This window comes from Camelus ferus, chromosome 5, assembly GCF_009834535.1.
Source record: "Camelus ferus isolate YT-003-E chromosome 5, BCGSAC_Cfer_1.0, whole genome shotgun sequence".
Taxonomy (NCBI): domain Eukaryota; kingdom Metazoa; phylum Chordata; class Mammalia; order Artiodactyla; family Camelidae; genus Camelus; species Camelus ferus.
The window spans coordinates 65,234,715-65,243,586 of record NC_045700.1 but is presented as its reverse complement, the minus strand read 5'-3'; the positions used below and the strand labels follow the sequence as shown (position 1 = coordinate 65,243,586).

Below are 8,872 nucleotides of genomic sequence, written 5' to 3'. Positions count from 1 at the left end.
ACTCTGGCCTCTCCAGGCCTGGGTGTCTGTCGTCATTACCACTTAACCCTCCTTTCCACTCCTCTGCGCGACCAAATCTCTTGTTTCCCTGATATCTCAGCTGCTCTCTGAGTGACAGTGACACTAGATTTTATAGGCTAGTTGTTCACTCCACATTGAATTTATATTGTACTCAGAACATTCCATGTTTTGTGAGCCTAAAATTTATACAACGTGGGGGCCCCCTTTAAGGAAATAAATGCAAAATTGTGACTACAAGGTTGAATGTTTATTTTCAAGGGAAAAATTCAGGTTTTCCTCTACTGTGGCTGTTTACAATTTGTTTTAAATTATAAAGTATTAGAATAAACTAAGAGTTATTTTTCAGCTTATTGACTCCATGTTGATAACGTCTTTATTCCGTTTTCCACAGTTTCCTGCTCAAGACATGCTCCTTCCCCAGGGCGCCTTGAGAACTTTACTCTTAATCTTACTAGGCTTGTTCCTCCCTTGTCCTCCCCTCACCCCCACACCCTCTCCTACATTCTCCCTCATCCCCGTCCCACATCATAGTGGTTATTTCTTATTCTACTTATTAATAGATGGTGGTGCTTATTAATACTAGTGTTTGCATCTTATTCCGTTGTATTGATTCATCCTTTGCTCTTTAAAAGTACTCTCTTAGTGTGTTTATGTTGAATCTCCTTATTTTGATGGTGAGGTCCCACAGTGTAAACATCATGCTTTCTATCTGTGTGCTCCCCCCAAAAGATTCATGATAATGCTGTGTGTTTATCATGCATTCACTAAATATTACCTGGCATGGGAAAATTTTTTTTTTCTGTTCTGAAAGTAATGAGAACTCTAAACATATTTAGCAGATAAAATCTCTGCTCTCTCATTTATATGAATGTTCTTGCCCTCCTTGGTTGAACAATTGGGTGGTGGGGGTGGGGGAGGTGGTCAGCAGAGGTTGACCAGATGGTAGCATTTTTAGCATTTGCATTTGGTAGGGGTTAAAAAACTGCTTGTACATACAAGCAGTGTATAGTAAGTTGGCATTAATGAGCACAGTATTTTTCCATGGGAAAAAAAAAGATGAGTTTTAGTCATCTTCTCTGTGAATACAAGAGACCAGACATTGAAGGGTAACAAGGCTATGGCCATGCTCACCTTAGGATTCTGACAAGTCTGAACATATCTGGGCAAGTCTGGAGGACCAGGGACTGCAGAGTTATACCAAGATTCTCTTTGCATCAGTGGTTCTCAACATTGGCTATACTTTAGAATCACCTGAGGAGCTTTAAATACTCCCCAGGACAGTTAACTCAGAATCTCTGAGGGTAGGACTCAGCCATCCATATTCTTTAAATTTCTCCAGGGTTCCAACATGCAGATGAGGTTGGGAACCACTGACATGTAAAGGACCAAGAGACACTGTAGGTAATGCTCCGTTATTGCAGTTACACTAACCTTTAGTTTGACGGACCATTCTTTTCACTTCCAAAACAGACATGAAGAAGAGATGGACCACTTTTCCCCCTTGGTCTTTGTCCCCTAGATATGATGCACAGCACTATGTCAGTCTGCTTACTACCAGTCCGAAGATGAAGCTAGTATATGGATAAGGGCAGAGGCAAAAAACTTCCAATTATGTGTTTTTGTGTTCTAAAGTTCTTGTTTTTAAGACAATTCTTATTTTTAAAGCCAGTTTTAGTTGGAGGTTAAGAGTAATTTTAGCCAAAGCCATTTTAAGTGATACACTCACCTAAATGTAGCCCCAAACTCATGTCAGGATCCTCAGCAGGAGGGATTGCAATAGAAGAGTGAATAAAAATAAAAAGCATATTTTCCCTCTGATCACTGTGGGACTTTAGGAGCACAAGTTGCCAGCAGCAATGGTACCACAGCTTCTGCCACGATGGGAGGTAATATCATCAGCAATGGCAGCAAAACAGGAAGTCATTCTTAATCTCAGATATCAACAGCTTGGGCATGAGGCATCAGTAGCTTTGATGCAGATGTTTGTAGGGAAGGGAAAACTTTTCCTCTATCCTTTAATGTTTTGTAGCTGGGCCCTGCGATTTAAACTGATGAAAGACAGATTAACAGGTGAAAAGGCATATCAGCTCATACTGATGTTGATATTTGTATGTGCATAGTGATTCCCAGGAAAGAAGTGATAACCCAAAGAAATGATTAGACTTGGGGCTTTTAATTTATTTCCATTTTAACAAAGAGCAATAAATTGTGGACAAAGGAAAGGGGTTTTGGGCTTCCAAGGATGATAAATTGTAGAAAAGTGACTAAAAATGTGTGGCAGTAATTAACAGTTGTTTAGTAAGGTTTGTTTATGCAGATGCATTTTGGTACTCTCTCTGTCTTGAGTAATAATAGCTGTTTTCTTCCACTTTCCCCTTTGGTAACCGTAAGTTGGTTTTCTATGTCTATGAGTCTCTTTTTGTTTTGTAAATAAGTTCATTTGTATCTTTTTTTTAGAGTCAACATATAAGTGATATCATATAAGAAGATCTTAATAGTATCTACCTTATGAAGCTGTTATGAGAACTAAATGGGTCATTTATGTGTACGACTTAGAATGTTACCTGGCATATCAAAACTACTTATTGAATGCTAGCTGTTAATTAAATTTTAACCAAAATAATATGCTATACTGCGAAATCCCCTCTCCCCCATTAAAAAATCTGAGCAATAAGATAACTGAGATTGACCTCGGTGTTTCATAATTTTTCAGACCACCCGCTATTTTGCCAAACTGAACCATTTCCTATCTTCTTTAAATATTTATATTATCAAAAACAAGGTTTTTATAACTCTCCCCCAAATAAAATTATAATATAACACAGAATACGCTTTTTTTTTAACTTTTTTATTGATTTATAATCACTTTACAATGTTGTGTCAAATTCCAGATTTCAGCACAATTTTTCAGTCATTCATGGACATATACACACTCAGTGTCACATTTTTTTCTCTGTGAGTTATCATAACATTTTGTGTATATTTCCCTGTGCTATACAGTGTAATCTTGTTTATCTATTCTACAATTTTGAAATCCCAGTCTATCCCTTCCCACCCTCCACCCCCCTGGCAACCACAAGTCTGCAGAATACGCTTTTATCAAACAGCACACCTGACCTCTCCCTCCCTGCTGCCATTTGTTCCTTACCTTTCACCATCACTTGAGAATCACTGACCTAATTAGCAGTTGTAGATGGGATCCTGAAAGCCAAGTACACCTCCTGCACCAGCTCGAGGAAGTTAATTCATCTCAGAGTCACGGAGTCAAGGAGAAGCCCTTTTAATTTTCTTTCTCATCTCAGATCACTCAGTCATCAGCCGCTTCCCTCTCCCCTTCCTGCTCAGAATCCAGTTTAACCATTACCTGTAAGTGGACTGGATACAAGATTTCAGAGTGTAGTAAGACTTCTAAGGTGGGCTTGGTTTTTTTTGTTTTTTTTTTTCCTTTTGTTAGTGGAGGTACTGGGGATTGAACCCAGGACCTCATGCATACTACGCATGTGCTCTACCACTGAGCTGTATACCTCCTTGGGCTTGGTTTTTAAATGTGACCTGTTTTCCTCAGCCACATCAGGTTGGGGCAGAGTTTATAATAGTGTTTCAATAGTGATAATGAACGATGTTAATACACTGGTTCTTTCCCACAGAGTTAAGGAAGCTTCAGTTTCCCACTAACCCTTCCCCAGAAACTCAGAAAGTTCCACGGGGTCCTCTCGGCTGTCTTGTCTAGTTTTATTCTCCACTCCTGTAGTCCATCTCATGCTCCCCAGTCACCGCCAACATTCCCACTTCCACTCCCTCAATTTGAGTGGCTTGAGAGTCTGTTTACTCTCAGGTTTTTAGGAACGAATCATAACACCAACTTGCTTCCATGGCCCCAGTCACCCTGTCATCACCTCTCTCGGCTGTAGGGAAACTCCACCCCACACAAGCCTGGGTTCATTCCTCTTTACAGTTTGCAGTTCATTGCTGCCTGATGGTCTTGGTGACTCACAGAATCTGATGAGTTTGATTTTGGCTTTTGGTTAGTGTTTTAAGCAGCCTTCTCTCGCTAAGACTTTGTTATACTCCCCGTGTTCAAGGACAATCTGAGGACCCCCGTGATCATACCTGTATACTTACAAATGACCCCTTTCCTGTTTTTGAATGGTTCTGCAGAATTCTTGAGTAAAGCTTGAATATTTTTACTTGGCCCATGGCGTGAATTCTTTCTGTGAATCTCCTCCATCCCTGGAGCAATTAAGTGCTAGAATCCTGGGTGAATATGCTCAAGAAACCCTAGATACATGTGAATTTGCCGCAGGTACATGATTTAGATTTTCTCTGAGATCCCTGTTTTATAAAGTAGGGCTTTTCAGGTACGTAAATAAGATTTGGGAAGAATAGTCAGACTGGTTAATTTAATTCTTATTACATTTCTTTTTTAAAGTAATTAGTTAAGATGATACAAGTAATTCTCAAATATACCTTGTTAAGAGCTCAAACGGTATAGAAATATATTGAGTCAAGTATGGTAGCATCCCTCCATTTCCCTCCCCTGCAAACTTTTTTCTCTAGCTGTAAGCACTATCACATCACTCAAGACACTATACTAAGCATTTACATATGTAGGTAAATATAGAAACACTTGTGGCATTTTTAAATATAATTGGATTATGGTGATATTTTGTGCATTTCCTCCACCCCCTTCAAATATGTCTTAGAAAGCTCTCTTTATTGGGCTAAACGTACTTCATTCTTTTTAACTGCTGTGTCTATCCCATAGTGAAAGCACATGGTCGTATATTCACCTCTTCCTCTACTGAGAGACACCCAGGTTGTTTCTAATTGTTTGCTACAGTAAGCAAAGCCACACTGACATTTAGGGAAGGGTGCATTTAAATATTGATAGAAACTGGTAGAATGGCTGTCCCATTCACTTTCCCCCTAAAAGTGAGTGGACTTTAGAGTCTCACTATCAACTGACTCTCCCTGCATGACTGAGGGATTGCCAGGATTTTGCATGAGCAGACAGAGCAATTTTGGCAAAATTTCCAGAGGATATTGGACCCCTCGGCTATTGAAAGCAGTCCTTCAACTCCTGGGTTGCAGTGTCTGCCCCAGAAGGAGGTGAAGAAGGCTTTGTACCCTTGTGGTTTCTGAGGTTAGCTTTTCCTTTAAGGTCTGGCAGGTTTCCTTCCCATGCTGTGGAATTATTAAAAATATTTTCAAAGCATGTTTCCTAGCCACAGCAGTAGTTTGTGTTCTGTTGAAGTGTGGTTACAGCTGTCGGTAGGTCAGTTGTAAATATCTGATCGGAATTGTACTGGGACAACCCTTTCTCGCCTCCTTAACGGGCTCAGGTGGGAGAAACTGAAACCATTTTTTAACCCTAAAAATCATCTTCTCTGACTTTCTCAGAGTTTATGTAGGAAAAGAAACCTGTTAAACCCTTCATTTATCTCCAGTGAATACTTCATTATTGCGCAGTGTTTAAGGAATACATTGCTAGCTAGTATTCTGTGCAGCTAACTCACTCTGATAATACTGTGATCTCTTGTCTCTCAGTAGTCCCAGGTCTCGACTTTGCAGGACCCTCTCTATCTCTCTTGAGCTGGGGAATTAAAATGCCACAGTTTTAAATGACACTTTATGACAATGAATTATCTGTAGTGGGGGAAAAAGAGCTGTGGAAAATTAACATGCGCTCTCCTGTATTATATGATGCGGAATAGTAATGGGGAAGGAAGAGACAGCTGTAAAAATATTTGGAGTTTAGAGAGATTTTAGACTCAGAAATAGAAAGAAGAATGAAGCAGCAAATACAATAACAATTTAAGAGAATTGACCAGAGGACATAATCTTGTTAAGCACTTGCGAGTTCTTAATTTTTGCTTATTTCTCATTCCCAGGACAACTCTGGTGAAGGAATGTCATTTCTTTGTTCTAACATGTGGAGACTGAAGCTCAGAGGAACTGCATGACATGGCCAGAGCCTCAGGACTAATAAGCAATTGTGCATGATTCAAATCTATGTCTGTCTTGTTTCAAAATTTTTGTATTTCTCACAGTAGTGCAGTTTGCTCCAGTCAGATTTAAATTTTAGATAAACAATAAATAATTATTTTAGTATAAGCATGTCCCAAATACCCCACAGGGGGTATTCTTATACTAAAAAAATTACTCATCATTTATTGAAAATTTAACTGGACAGCATATATTTTTATTTACTAAATCTGGCAACAGAAGACTCTTTAACCTATTAGGGCCAAGAGCAGGGGTGGAGGAGAGGGAAGGGTGCTTCCTCCTCTCCACTGTTCCTTTCTGAGTCTCTGTGTTCTCTTTACGTCTTGTTCTCTGCTTTTCTCAAGATAAAATGACTCACACCTGGTGATATTCTCACCTGCACCCTGGATTTTTCTCTTTTTTAAACATTTTTTAAATTGAAGTATAGTTGATTTACAATGTGGTATACATACACCCTAGATTTTGATAATAATTTCTAGAGAGAATGCAACTGTTTTCAATGACCTGTGTCCTAAATCAACGGGTCGACTTTGGACACCAAGGTTAAAGATTGCCAATCTCATTTTAGATAATGCAAAGGAAATGTATCTCAGTTTTAAAGATGTCAGATTTTAGTTTGGAAGATACAAAAATTATTCTGAAGAGAGGACATGCAAGGTGGTGGTGGGGCAATTATGCCCAACCATGATTAGATTCATAATTTGTTCTGCTCAGGTTGTCAATCAACCCAAACCTGCCACCTCATGACAAGCACTATTTGGTTCTCTGCAGCATTCAAAGATAACCTCCTATTCTTGAGGATAAGATAAAAACACTAAAAGACAGAGAAATATATTTGGAAATGGTGTTTTTACAAAGTCTGAGGACATCTGCTGACACCCAACTGTCTGCCACTGGCACACCATTAAGATTGGGTTATTTTAAGACGACAGCTCTGGATGTGTAGAAGTGGTGATGTCATAGGTCAGGGCAGGTGTCAAACAAAGTTCTTATTGAAGCTGTTCCTGTTTAGCGTTAACCTCAGCATACAAGAAACCTTTGTGATTGCCTGGCCAGGTTTGCTTCTGGCTGGTAGCAGCCGACGTCTGGGTGGGCCCGGGGACTCTGTGTCTATTCATTGTGCCTTAGGGCTGATTGGGAGAGCTGCTGTAGTTCTGCCTCGCCCTTGGAATCAGGGACTGGATGTCCAACCACACTGCCAGTACTTAGGGCCAACTTAGAAAGCCTGGGAAACAAGAAGTTGATCTTTGGCATCGTTGCCCTGTCAGGCCACACCTCTCTCCTGTGGCCTCGAGTAGCTGTAACATCTCTATCTACTCCTTTCCAGGCAATGGGCAGGTAAGGGCTTGTCACGGAGGATTTTGCCATTTTATAGGAGATTCTTGGAAGCCTGCGAGTCTTTGTGATCCAAAAGGAGGCTTCCTTATGATAGAACTTTAGACACCATGATCGGCAACCTTTGTGTCACCCTTCAGAGGAAGAACTGAAAACCACTTCTGCTGATACTGAACACAGCAGTCAAGGTCCCAGTGCCTGGAACACAATTGTGTTTTCCACAAAGACATTTGTGGAAATTTCAATATTCCTCATCTCAATATTCCCACCAGAGGTGGCAATAAATGATCCACCAATGTAAATGGCATTAGACTCTGCAGTAACATCTTGGATGTGCTTCAGGAATTCCAAAGGAGCTTAAAAGAAACTTTGCATTCTGGTTTGGAAGTGTGCTGCCAAACGACTCCGGGTTTACCTCTTCATTTTTGGGGTCCGTACATCTCGGCTGCCTGTAAAACTTTTGGTAGAAACAGTCTTTTCTAAGTTGTGATACATGTGGACTGGTAAATGCACTTTGTAAATAGGACTCTAATAAAAGAATTTTAAAAGGACATGAAAAATGGTTTGTCAATCTTGTGGCTATTGATCAATAATTGCAAGATATTGGGAGGGCTCTATTTTTATTACCTTATTTTCTAACTATAAAATTAATGCACTTTCATTGGAATATTGTAGAAATTATAGAAAAGGAATATCAATGAACACTTTTTTGCTCTTTAAAATTTCTTTCTTTGGAAGGGTAAAGATATTGTTCAAATGCCTTTCATACCTATACACTCAACCTAGTTAATGTTATAGAACATTAAAGGACAAAATAAAATATGTAAAGGCTAGAATAAGCTTCTAAATAAAAAGGGAGTTTGATTCCTTTTTTTAAAGTAGAGTTAGTGAATTTTGACCAATAAAATGCTTTTCTTTTATCATTTGAATAGGGAAAGATGTTGTGTTTGAAACTTAACATATCTGGAAAGATGAAATTAAGACTTTATGATTGGCACATGAAATAACCTTGATCCCTAATCTCCAAAGAAGATTGTTTTCTTCAAACTAAAAACCTCAGCACTAGTAACAATAACCTCACCCCAAGTAAGTCTCTGTCCTTTGGAGGTGTGAGTTTAGGAAACAAGGTTGGGAATAAACCCTGAATAATTTCAGATCATTATTCAGGAAATGCTGTGTAAGTAACTCATCAGCAGGCTCCAAAGAAAGTTCCACAAGAATTTGCCTAAATGTGTGTGTATTTTCAGAATGGCATTGTCAGAATAAACGTATAGCCTCTAAAAGGTGACTTTTTGAAGAGGCTCATTGCCATGTATTCTTTCAAATTTTTTTGTTTTTAATCATATTACTTAAATTTTTGCTTAAAGTTGCATCATTGATTGTGTGGCTTCAGAATGTACTCAAAGGATGATCAGAGTCCAAACTAACTTCTCCATTATCAGAGGCTGGTAGAGGGGAATGGATGACACAGGTGGAGGAAGATTTGTCTGCAACATTTGGGTAAGCGCTA

The 8,872-nt window shown here is 39.2% G+C and overlaps 1 non-coding gene across 1 annotated transcript; it reads right to left on the bottom strand.

Moving 5' to 3' along the window:
• Positions 1-3,475: 3,475 nt before the first annotated feature.
• TRNAT-AGU lies at positions 3,476-3,549 on the bottom strand. Its single transcript has one exon. It is a non-coding gene; the product is annotated as a tRNA-Thr (tRNA).
• Between the last annotated feature and the right edge of the window lie 5,323 nt (positions 3,550-8,872).